The sequence below is a fragment of the Octodon degus genome, unplaced genomic scaffold, assembly GCF_000260255.1.
Source record: "Octodon degus isolate 3935 unplaced genomic scaffold, OctDeg1.0 scaffold00024, whole genome shotgun sequence".
In the NCBI taxonomy this organism is placed as follows: Eukaryota; Metazoa; Chordata; class Mammalia; order Rodentia; family Octodontidae; genus Octodon; species Octodon degus.
The window spans coordinates 12,065,440-12,077,577 of record NW_004524600.1 but is presented as its reverse complement, the minus strand read 5'-3'; the positions used below and the strand labels follow the sequence as shown (position 1 = coordinate 12,077,577).

The 12,138-nt window shown below is 47.9% G+C and overlaps 1 protein-coding gene, 1 non-coding gene and 1 pseudogene across 2 annotated transcripts in view; 2 read left to right on the top strand and 1 right to left on the bottom strand.

The window, feature by feature from the left end:
• The window catches only part of Nhsl1 (NHS like 1), a 91,217-nt gene that overhangs the window by 11,522 nt on the left and 67,557 nt on the right, over window positions 1-12,138 (top strand). The gene's annotated exons all lie outside the window — the stretch shown is intronic.
• On the bottom strand, window positions 844-976 carry LOC111816010. Its single transcript, XR_002820564.1, has one exon. It is a non-coding gene; the product is annotated as a small nucleolar RNA SNORA1 (small nucleolar RNA).
• On the top strand, window positions 7,941-8,267 carry LOC101586198 (annotated as a pseudogene).

Here is a 12,138-nt window from a genome sequence, read left to right as displayed (position 1 = left end):
AGCAAAATATTCAAAAAGAATCCAGTAGTCCGTAGCAGATCCACTCTGTTTCTCTGACCTTTCCCAACACCAAACCTACTCTGAGGTGATTATATCAACCTTTCCTTGTTGTGAAGAGGCCGTGAGCATCTGGGTTTAATGAGGAGCCCTGGCTGTCATATCTTTGAGTCTTGGGCACATGGGTCCCTGGGAAGGCGCAGATATCCTCTGTGTCTCTGGCTGTAGTGTCTCCTCCTCCTGGGGTCTACTTCTCACAGGTCTGAGCGGGAGATGCCTTCATACGTCTGGCCTTGTGGACCCTAGTTGGGAGCTCTCTTTCAGAATGCTGTCTCCTTGCCTTGTTCAAACCACACTGAATATCCCTATGGATTTTCCCATTTTTTAAAAAAGATATGTAGCATAGACATACACAAAACGTATACAGCTTGACAAACAGATACAGCACAGGCATCTATGTAGCCATTCCCAGGGTCAAAAAAGCCCGTGATCTAAATTCTTTATTTTTGAAAATAAATTTTTTTATTTAAAGAATTTCATGTGACTTAATACTCATTAAGGTCACTTTCATGAGGCTGTCTTCAGGGTAGTCCTTTTTAAAAGAACTGGCACTTAATCTAGTCATCCCCTCTGCCTTGCCATGGCTCTTCTATCTCCACTTGAATTATGGACAACGACAACCTCAGATAATGATTGTGGTCCTATATCCAATTTCTTCCGGCAATTTACATTTTTGGAGCCTAGAATTGGAATTGTGCACAGTATTTGTATTTAGGCACATGATCTAGATTCTGTATTATTCTCATTTGTAATATTGGAAGTCAACATTTTTCAAAGTATTAGGCCAAATATTACCGGCCTCCTTGTCACCACTGTAAATGTTCACTGTGATGGAAGCGTGACCTGGGTCTCAATTTTAGCCACACTGACCCACTCTGGACACCAGTCAACAGGGCCCATTCCAATCCAGAATGAGGCATTATGTGATCTAAATTTTAGATGCTTCCTGTTCTTGCTTTCTAATAGAAAGGGTCTGGGTTTAATGAAAAGCGTGTGCGTCACATCTGAATTCCAGGAATAAACTGTTGTATGTTCAGTGTGTGTTATATCAGTTTAATTTTGAGTTTGTTTCTTCAGCAATTTGAGCTTGATTTTACATCTATAAAGATCCTAGTATCTTTTTGTAGGAGGACAACGAATTTGTACATGTGAAGCATCTCGAGGTGCCTGCCGCTCATTGTAGCAGCAGTGTTTGTAGAGTGCTTGTTTTAATTTATGAAGAAGAAATACAGACATGAGCTATATTGCAGCCTTCACTGTGGGGAGGAAGACAGAGCTAGCTAAGGGAACAATGTTGGATGACGTGGCCCTCAGGTTCCTTTCAGCCACACGAGCAGATGTCTCTTTCCCATTCACCTGCAGGGAACCTTCTGGTCCCTCCAGATCTGAAGACAGGCAGTCTGCGGCCTGAGAAATGGGGGGGTGGGGAGCTGTTGATGCAAGTCCAGCTGAGCTGTGCAGACCTCAGACCCCAGGGTCAGGGAGGAGACGTGCCCCCAGCGGTGTCCTTGCCATCACCCTTGACTTTCTGAAAGGTCACTAGGCAGGGTTCACCTGAGAAAGAAAGCTCACGACGGTCCTGGACAGATTTGGCTTCTCCAGCCTGTTGATTTAGGAGATGCAGCTTCGCTCCTTGTTGCCTACAAGTGTTAACTTCACAGTTGCTCCTAAAACTTCTTCTCATCCCTGACTTTATGAACATTCAAATTAGTTTATGAGGAAGAAAGGAAACATTATGTGGTGTGGCGTGTGATTGTTTTCTCTCTGGTGTTTGGTGCTTATTTTTAGGGCTGCAGTAGGCCGTTAGTAACTCAGACTTTAAAAAAAATAAAGGGCGCGGCTTGTACAGCTCAGGTAGAGAAAAGGCTGAAAGCACTGTGACAGTGACTAACCATTGGGCTTGGGTGTGGGTTTTGTCTTGTTCATTCCTTTCCGAAGGCTACTCGTAGCACTGATGTATAAAAGCAGAAGGTAGAGTATTTTCAGCTAAAGAAAAAATCACATTAAATTTTTTATAGGCAAAATCATCAAACTACTCTATTCATTTGTGTGCTGTTTTAGGTCATTTTCTAACTTAAATAAAAATAGGCATGGAATTATGGAGGCTGGAGGAATGGCACATGATCCTGGCGGGGGGACCCCACTGAACAGAGGCAGGAAATAGAAATAGAATTTGTCTCATTTTGCTAAGCCATGGTGGCGCTGCCGTCTTGTACCACTGTCATTTACTGTCCTCGAAGGTGAGACGGAAGCCAGGGTTCTGGCCCTGGTGGTGTCGGTCGGCAGCTCTGGGACACTGGGAGTCACATTATATTTTCGTCCTTGGCTTCATTCTCTGGAAAACAATTTATGCTCTCACTTCCTCCTGAACTCTAGAATGCTGATTAGCTTCTCGGTGCTTACCCTAGCTCTGTCACCACCTGCTGAGTCTAAGTCCAGATGTACTGGGTTGTCTAAAATCAAGGTGTGTTGACACAGAAGTGTTCTGAGCAGGTGTCCCAAGTGAGTCATGGGGCGGGCGGCAGAGATGAATGGCTTAGTTGCTTTCTGCCTGCAGCTTACAGCTTACAGCCAGTCGGGGAGATAAGGCATCTATCTGCCCTGGTGACGTGGGTACAGGGTTGGTGCTGGTGGTCCACTTGAACTTCACCCCACCTCTGGGTGTTGTCTTTAAAGCATAAATTTAACCATGCCTCACCTTGCTTAGAAATTCCTTCTGGGCTCCTGTTCGCGGGCAGGAGAGAACCTAATCTCTTTAGGATCTGAGAGCCTTGGGGAGCTATCCCCCGTAACGCTGCACTGGCCTGTCCTCCTCTGTGGCCCTCTCTTGCCCACGCACACATCTCTAAGTTTCACCAGTGTTCTTCATCCTGCACTCTGATGTGAAGAATAAAGTCCCTCCGTGGGGTGCTAGCTTGTTCTGTCCTTCTCTCCTTCCAGCGCACTCCCCAATCTGTCCCTTCTTCTTTGGGAACTATGTATGGCCCTTCACACCTGGCTGGTGCCTTCTCTCTGCTGAGAATCATCCTTTGGAGGTGCCATCCCCCCCCCCAGCCCACCTGGGCTCCGCTTGTCCCCACACACCCGCATCCTTCAGTGAACCTCATGCCCGGCAGTGAGTGCTAGGCCGCGCTGCTGCGCACCAGGCTCCACACCTCCTCCCCCTGACAGCAAGGCCCTGGGAACGGGACCTGAGGGTTCCTCCCCCACTCTAGGCATTCCAGCACACCATCCTTCCTGTGGGTTTGTAGGTCCTGCTGTGGGTGCAGGCCCTGAGGGTGTGTGGAAAAGTTACCTGGGACAAACATCTGAGTCCAAGCTAAGAACTGCTGAGACCGCAGGAGTGACCTGAGCAGGGAAGGAGAAGCGTGGGCGCTGGGGCTGGGGACCCAGGGCTGGGGGAAGCCCCCAGGAGAACAGCTGGGGAAGATGAAGTCAACCAGGAAGAAGGGAGGTAACACAGGCAAGCTAGAGGCTCAGCGGTTCTGACCTCAGTCCCTGGAGGGAGCCAGAGAAGAGTGGCTGAGGTAGAGCCAGCTCAGGTTGAGGTTGTTCATTGTGTGGTGGAAATGTGGGCCTCTTACACTGATGTTCTTTGGTGGAAAGGATAACATTATTTGGTGCAGGCTTAGTGCTTATGAATTTTTTTTTAATATATATCTGGGGATTTTTGTGATTATTTTTTGAGACAAAGTCTCTGCTTTGTAGTCCCAGGCTGGCCTTAAACTCGCAGGGATCCTCCTGCCTCAGCCTGACAAGTGCTGGGACTGTAAGTGTGCACCATCAGGTGTGACAATGCTGCTGAATTTAATTAGGTTGTCTTCCCAAAGAAAAATGATGTAATTGAAGACTTTTACGTTTAGCATTCCTTACACTTCGAATTTTTGTCCTTGGGGAAAGTTGCCCAACCTGGTAAACAAAAAAGGGATTAAATCCCCTGCTGGGAAAGAAAAGAGCAAAGACCAAAACAGCAGATTAACAGATTAACAGAGTGGAAGCCATACACAGAAAGCGGCCACGGAGTTTCTGTGGGATTTGGTGGCTTACACAAACTCTTGAAAGTATGTCAGCCCCGAAGGAAGTTCTTGCCTCAGCACAGTCAGCCTGTGAGAAGGAAGCCGGGTGCACCACCACGGAAAGCAGTAACAATCACTGCCCGCTCAGGGGGAAGGGAACTTTTTGCTTTTTTAAAACATGGTAACCAACACACAAAAGATAGACTGGCAAAGACATTCAGATGATCCAGGTCTGAACAAAGCGCGGTGAGGTGCTTAAACAAAGGCTTTTTGTTTTGTTTTTGTGCCCAGAGCCAGTCTGCTGTCTCAGCGATTCTATTTTAACTCCTGATAAAGTCACTCGAGTGGCCTCTCCATTTCACTCGGTGCCGTGTAGAAACGCTACGTGGACCATCCTGGGGTGAGGGTTGTTATCGCTCCCCCTGCACTGGGCCACTGGAGCTGGTGCAGAAACTCTGCCTGCCGCCACTTGATACTGAGTAACCTTGGTGATGCTCCTCCATGGCCAGCCACAGAGCTGCTTTCTGATGTGAAATGAGATCGCTCCCAGCTGGCTGCGCCCGGTGGTGCCCAGCTAGCGCTCGCAAACCCGCTCTCGCCCGCGTCAATCACGGGCACTAGCAAGCGCCTGCCTTCATTTAAATCAGGTGCAGTTCCTCAGCTCTCCTAACTGAATTCGGGTATGTGACGAGAAGAAGTGTTAAAAATGGGTTTTCCATGAAGGCAAACGACCATTTAATAGTAATTTTTTCCATGGCCTGCTGTAAAAACCAAAACTGGTAGTTATCCAATAGCTTAAGTACTTAATTCCATTTTGTTAGGAATTAACCAGAGAGAGAGACAGACAGAGAGAGACAGAGAGAGAGAGAGAGAGAGAGAGAGAGAGAGAGAGAGAGAGAGAGAGATTAACCAAACTGGCCTTGTGAAAGAAAAAGTTCTTCTGTATAAGTGATATTTAATGTCACTGAGGGAAATACTGCTTCTGGGACAGAGGGAATAAGCCCTTTTCTGGTACTACCCTGTGTCAGCAAGTTCATTTCCAGCATGACTGCACTGGGGACCACAATTAGTAGTGTATTTTCTTCCTGTGACTCCACCTTCCCTATCCTTTATTTTACCAAATACAAAATGGTAGATTGAAATGAGAAGCCCTGGGCATTGTATTCTAATCATTTGCAGGTGGCCTGCTTGTTGTTTTTCTTTCTCCCTTGGCAGGGAAGCCTGACCATCTCAAAGGTGGTGTTCTGCCTCAGGTTCCCCTCTCTGCCACCCCACTCCTCCTCAGAACCTGTCCTCAGTTCTCCTGTGACCACCGTCCTGCTTGACCAGAAAGCCTCTGAGAGTTGCCCACACTGCAGTTCACTTTTTAGCTGTAGATGTGATTGGTTTCCCTGAATTTCCCCGGGCTAAATTTCTTGGGCTGGCCACACTGCCTGAGCACTGAGGATCAGTTTCAGCTTCTCATCCACCCCACCTCTCTGCCTCTGTCCTTTTACTTCTTGAACTTTCGAGAGTTTTTCCAGGGTCCATGTAACGGGAGGGCGTAGTATTATGTATTGATGCTGGTCCCAGCCCGAAGCCCTGAGAGTGTGATTTAGTACTGACAGAGCAGACCCCAGCTAGAGGGGAGGTCATGGGGCTCACTCGAGGTGGAAAGCGTGGCCTGGATACAGTACACTGGGTGTGTGAGGGGTCCCTCTGCTGCATCACGATCCTCACAAACACCCTTTTAATTCACTGCCAGCGAAACACAGGGACTCAATTATTCATTCATTTCGTGGGCACACAGAGCAACTGCCAGCCGTCCGCAGAGTCAGACCATGCAGTGCTCATTAACCAGGAGAAGGACTTTGGCTTTTACTTCCGATGCCTGAAAGCCATTGGAAGGACTGGTACTCAAGAGTCACATGATCTGACTCATTGTTAAAAGGACTGATCTAGCCCTGGGTGAAAAGTTCACAGGAAGGGAACTGGTGTGGAAGCAGCAGCGGAAGGGCTTGGGTTTGCTCAGGTGAGAAAGAGCGGTTGAATCTGGGAGCTCCCCCTGCAGTTGTCACCGACCGGCCATGTTTGAATAGAAGTAAGAGCCTCCCGAACAACTTAAGGAGCTCTTGACATGTGAAGGCAATTGGAGAAGACATGTAAGGCGCCCCCAGAGAAGTGAAACTAATGCCTTTATTAAAAGCAGTTTAGGGACTAAATGTAGGTACCAGGTACGGTGTTCTTCTGTGTCCTGCCTTCCCTGTTGTTTGTGTTGGCAAGTGGCAGTCATTAGGAGCATCATGAAAGATGTTCCTCTGTTTTGTCCCCCTTAGACTTGTATCATCCCACATGAAATTCATAAGAAGTCTCCAACTATCAAAGCCCCGCTGCCCTTTTTAGGCACACACCTGACACCTGCAGCCAAACGGGGACGGTGCCAACCACTTTTACCTCTGTAGGTATTTGTCTTACTATGAAAGAGAAATACCTATGACCTTTTTACTTTGTCTTTTTATGCTTTGTATTGCATTGGATGCCGAGTACTGCTGACATGGTAACTGGTGAAGAACCAGGAGCAGATACAAACGTACAGGAAGATAGATTTAGTTTAATTATGAATATATGTCCCTTTCGCTGCCCGGCATCGCTGATGTCTGTCTGCGTGAGGCCTGTCTGCCACTGCCGCTGACAGTGCGCCACGTGGCCTCTTACTTGCTGGCGGGCCTTGGAAGCAAGCCTTCCCCAGTGCCAAGGACATTGTCATAACATGGCTTGCAGGCCCGCAGCATCAGTGAGGACTGGAACTTGTTAGAAACGCGGGTTCTCCTTGGCCATTGTCAGTCACGATGGAACGTGCAGCTTTTCCCCCAGCAGGGGGACTGAACCCGAGGGGCCGAGCTACATCGGCGTCCCTTTTAACATTTTGATTTGAGACAGGATCTTGCTTGCTACGTGGCCCATGTGTATGGATTTTTAATCCTCCTGCTATAGAGTAGCTGTGCGATGGGTGGGCACTGCCATGCCCAGTGCAATCCCGCTTCCAGCCTCCTGCATCAGACATGGGTGGGAGTGAGCTCGGTATCGTTTTCACCAAGCCTTCTGGGGATTTGACATGGTTTGGAGAAATGCTGCCGTCTAGTTTGTTGTGTAAATTTGTTTGAACAGGCAACTGACCTGTGTGTGCCATTCTGGTTGGACCAGAACCTGCCAGCCCTGCTCACCTGTTACGAGGCTAGGATTTGAATACAGCTCGAGTCAGAGCGCTTGCCTGCTGCCATCTCCACCCTGGCCAAAAAACCCTGTGTCTTCTGTTGTGCAGAAGAGAGGATTTGAGAAACGGGGTTCTAAGGACCGTGTCTGCTTATTCTGTGTCTTCTCCAAGTTAGCTCTGCTTTTTCCCACTTTTGATGGGTGGAAAGTGGGTATGTTTTGTGCCCTTTCTTAAGGCATAGTGAGTCACTCATTCCCTTCAGGAGTCTGCCCTTTGCAGGCACCTGCGCCAGGGTTGCTTTATTTCTCATTGGTATGCTTTGCTTTCTTCACCGGAAGTGAAGCGAGGCAATTAGTTGAAAGTGAGGCAAATTACACTCTAGCTGTGGCCATTGGTTTTTTTTACATTTGCCATCCAGAGAGGAAGATACTTACTTTTAGAACTTTCAGGGAGGCTTAGACTTTAGCTTTATGGCTACACCTTTTTGCTTTGTTTTTTTATGCTTTGTATTGCTTTGGATGCCGAGTACCGCTGACATGGTGACTGGTGAAGAACTAGGCGCAGATACAAATGTACAGGAAGACAGATTTAGTTTAATTATGAATATATGTCCCTTTCGCTGCCCCGCACCGCTGAGGTCCCAGCGTGAGGCCTGTCTGCCGCCACCGCTGACAATGCACCACGTGGCCTCTTACTTGCTGGCGGGCCTTGGAAGCAAGGCCTTCCGCAGTGCTAAGGACATCAAGAAGATCCTGGACAGCGTGGCCACTGAGACAGAAGATGACCGGCTTAATAAGGTCATCAGTGAGCTGAAGGTGAAAAACACTGAAGATGTAATTGCCCAGGCGATTGGCAAGCTTGCCAGCGTGCCGGCTGGGGGCGCTGTGGCTGTCTCTGCTGCCCCTGATTCTGCAGCTCCTGCTGCTGGGTCTGCCCTGGCTGCAGCACAGGAGAAGAAAAAAAGAGGAGGAGGAGGAGGAGGAGTCGGAGGAGTCTGTTGATGAAATGGGATTAGGCCTGTTTGATTAAGTTCCTTTCCCTCTGCAAATAAAGCCTTTTTATTTATCTGTCTATCTATCTATCTATCTATCTATCTTCACACACTTTTATACTATTGTAAGGATTCCTATATGATTGTACAAAACTCACTCTAAATATGAGGAGAGATAGAATCTTTAGGCTAATAATAAACCAAAAGGGCATATTTATTTGAAATCATTTAAAATTGCTATCAAATTATCAAGGAAAATACGTTCAACCAATAGTGTCTTTAAGATTTAACACAACTTAAAAAATGTTTTTTAATCTTTGTTAAGTATTTGGTACAGGCTCTCGCTACGCAGCTCGGACTCATAGTGATCCTCCTGTCTCAGCCTCCCCAGAGCTGGGATTACAGGCGTGCACCACCACACCTGGTTTTGGTGACCAGCACGGTGGTAAGGCATGCAGTACTGGGGATCGAACCTGGGTCCTTGCGTTTGCCAGACCGTCGCAGTATCTCCCCAGCCTAACACAACTTTTTGACTCTGTTGATGTGATATAAATAATGGGTACAGCCAGTTTTTCCTATGTGCGCACTTGAAAGCTGAAATCAGGGTCTTAGCGCTACAGTACTTGATCCAGCTGTTAGCACGCAAATGATTTTCTTCCTAACATAAATGCTGTAATCTGATGTATCCTCAGTCCACTTGGACAGAGCAGAAGACGTGTGCTGGAGTTGGCTTTTTCCACTGTTGGTCCTAGTCCAGTGGAAAATAACTGATAGGAGTTTAGGAACCTGGAACTGTTAGAAACTTTACACCTGGGATTCATAACCCATAAGACAGATGAAATATCTGCTTTTCTTCGGTTTCTACACAATTATTTTAAGCACAAATCAAGGGATGGTGGCAAAGCATTTTCCATTTTAAAAAGTATCAGTAGCATTGACTGTTAAAATCAGTGAGCTGGATAAAATGATTTTGTAGCCCTGGCTCTCTGGAGCAGCAGGTTACAACTATTATTTTTATAATTAACTGTGGAACTGGAGCCCTCCCGTGCGTAACAGCCTTGAGTTATAGCAGGAGGGTTACGAAAGGTTTTGTACTGCTAAGAATAGACTACACTCAGATTTTAAAATACAGTTTGTCTAGAACACATGCTATTGTGAAATACCAAAATTGCGCTCTTGACCTGAATGTTTGCAGTTTCCTAGGAATTCATGGTGGTGCTCTGCCTCTGTACTATACCAGCCTTACAGATGGCAAATTGGCCTACGCACCTGGCTCATCAATTAAAGATGTAGCAGTTTTTGTTTCCATTTCTTCTTTTGCTCTTATTTCTTCTTTCTCCTGCACTCTGACAAGTCAGATAGCGTCTCTTTTATTTCCCTTTCAACGTCTGTTCATCTTACTGTATCATTTCCTTGAAGAATAGAAAGACAATCCCTTTATTATCACTGTGAATTACGTTTCTGCCTCTTCTCCCTCTCCTTCTCTTACATAAAAAGTCAGATGTAGTAACCATCTATTACGTTTCAACATCTTTACAGTCAGCTCAAGAAAAGTGTCAGGGCATAGTATACTTCCTGACATGGTATTATACATATGAAAATTATTTATGATCAGTTGTATAAACCAGTAGTTTAAAATTACTACAGCCGTGTATTTTTATTAACATCACTGGCGACTTGCCTTTGTTCAAACTCCCTGGGCTGTATTTGGAATTTGTAGGTTGGAGTAGTTTTGAGCTGAACCCTGGCGTGTTGAGGTAGGAGGTGGGCAGGAATAAGACGACAAAGGTAGGTGCAGTTGAGTCACTTCTCAGCTCAAAGTCACCAGAGGCTACCCTTCCACTTGGGGTTAAAAGCCAGTGTCCTTGTCGGAACCCACAAGGCCTCGCGTGGGCTGCCCCTCCCCCACGTTTCCTGCCTGATGTTGGCATTTGCTCCTCCCTCTTCACTCAGCCTGCGCCAAGCTTCCACTGCGCACTCTGGGGACCTAGAACCTTCTTCACTCGGATGTCACCGTGCTGTGCGGCCCGTGGTGCTGCACCCTGATCCTTTCCCGTGTTGTCTTCCTCTTGCCGCTTAGGCGCCTTGACCTTTGCTCTTGCGCTCCATCCTCTCGCTGGAACCTACGCTCTTTGTGGGAGGGCTGGGCATATAGCTCAGTGTCATAGGTGCCTGCCTGGTAAGGCCAAGGTCCTGAGTTCAATCCCAGGTACTACAAAAAGGAAATTAAATTAACTTTATGGGGTGGGGAGATGGCTCAGTGGAATAAGCACTTCCCTGGCAAGCGCAAGGACCTGAGTTCAATCCCCAGAATCCCCAGTTGCGGGGTGGGGGGGGGGGAAGACAAAAGAATAATGTGGGTGGGCAGCTCTTGCTCTCTTTGCTGTGGGCTCCCCTCTGCCTGCGATAGTTCTCAGCCACTGGTGGATGCCTCACAATGATTTCGTGAGTGAGGAGATGGAGGTCTGCAGAGGATGCCCAATTGTGAAGTCGTGCCGCCCAGACTGCGGAGGAGGGAGACTCGTTTCAGGGTCCGGCTCTGCCCCTGCCGCTGTGCCAGTAGTCGCTGGTGTGCCTCCTCGTTCCTTTTCTTGGCTGTTTCTTTCATTCAAAGCAGCGATTGAACTTCTGCGCTGTGTTCAGCACAGCGGCGGGTCTAAGGAGGCCGGAGATGTGCTCCGGGGCCAGGATCCTCGGCAGGGAGGGGCGGCGGGTGGACACTCGCGCCTGCAGGAGAGAGCACCGCGCCTGGGTGGTGCAGGGGACGTGCCCCGGGAAACCGGCCCTCCGGGCTGCGGTGTCGGGGTAGCCGGGTGCTGGGGTGAGGCGGGGGGTGAGGCGGCGTGTCGAGCTGTGTTGCCACAAGCACAGAGTTGCCGCGCAGGCCGGGAGCGGCTGTGCTGTCCTCCTCGTGAGAGGATTCGGAAAGCGGTGGTGGCGGCGACCGTCGCACCGTAACATGTGTTGCCGATATCAATTTAAAGATATACACATTGAAATAATTTCCGAAATAAGGAATCAAAGGGTTTTTTTTTTTTTTTTTTTTCCCATGGCAGGTCTGCTCATGCTTTATTACTCCTATGAGATCTTTGTGTGTGTGTGTGTGTGTGTGTGTGTGTGTGTGTGTGCTCGTTTGCTCTGGGGAATGATCCGTGTGCCTTCAGTGTCCTAAACATACACCTGCCTCTGGGCTGTGAGTCAACTTCACCTACAGACTTGCTTTCCCTTTGAGGAAAAAATAAGAACCTTCCCGTCGTCCCAGAACGCCTTAATTACTGGCGCTCCTTGGGCTTACTCAGCGGTGCTCTACCACCAGGCTGCGTTTCCAGCCTTCGCGTAGTCTTTATGAGGAGGGCTTATTTACTAATTTCATTTTGTCCCTATTTGTTATAAAAGAATCAGTAGTTGTAGGAAAACACTGTAATAGAACTAGCTTTACATTCTTTCCAGGAAAGAGTTTAAGGGCACTAACAATCCCCAAACTGGATTTATTGATTGACTAGGTGAAGGGTAGCATTATTTTATATATTTAAGTGTGAGTGTCTTAGTCCATTTTGTGCTGGTGTGGCAGATTGCCATAGACTGGGTACTTCATTGTATTTGGTCTCACTATGCAGCTCGTACTTGTAGTGCTCCTCCTGTTTCAGCCTTCCCAGGGCTGAGATTACAGGCCTGCACCACCACATCCAGACTCAGTGTCCAGCTCAGCGTGCCGAGGGATGGGGCCTGCAAGGCATGTGGTGCCGGGGATCAAACCCTGGTCCCTGTGCTTGCCTAAGAAGGCATTTAGTCTGCAGAGCTATCTCACCAGTCTAGGGTGGGTACTTTGCAATGAGCAAAAATCTATTGGCCAGAAGCTGGGCTATCAGGACCAAGGGAGG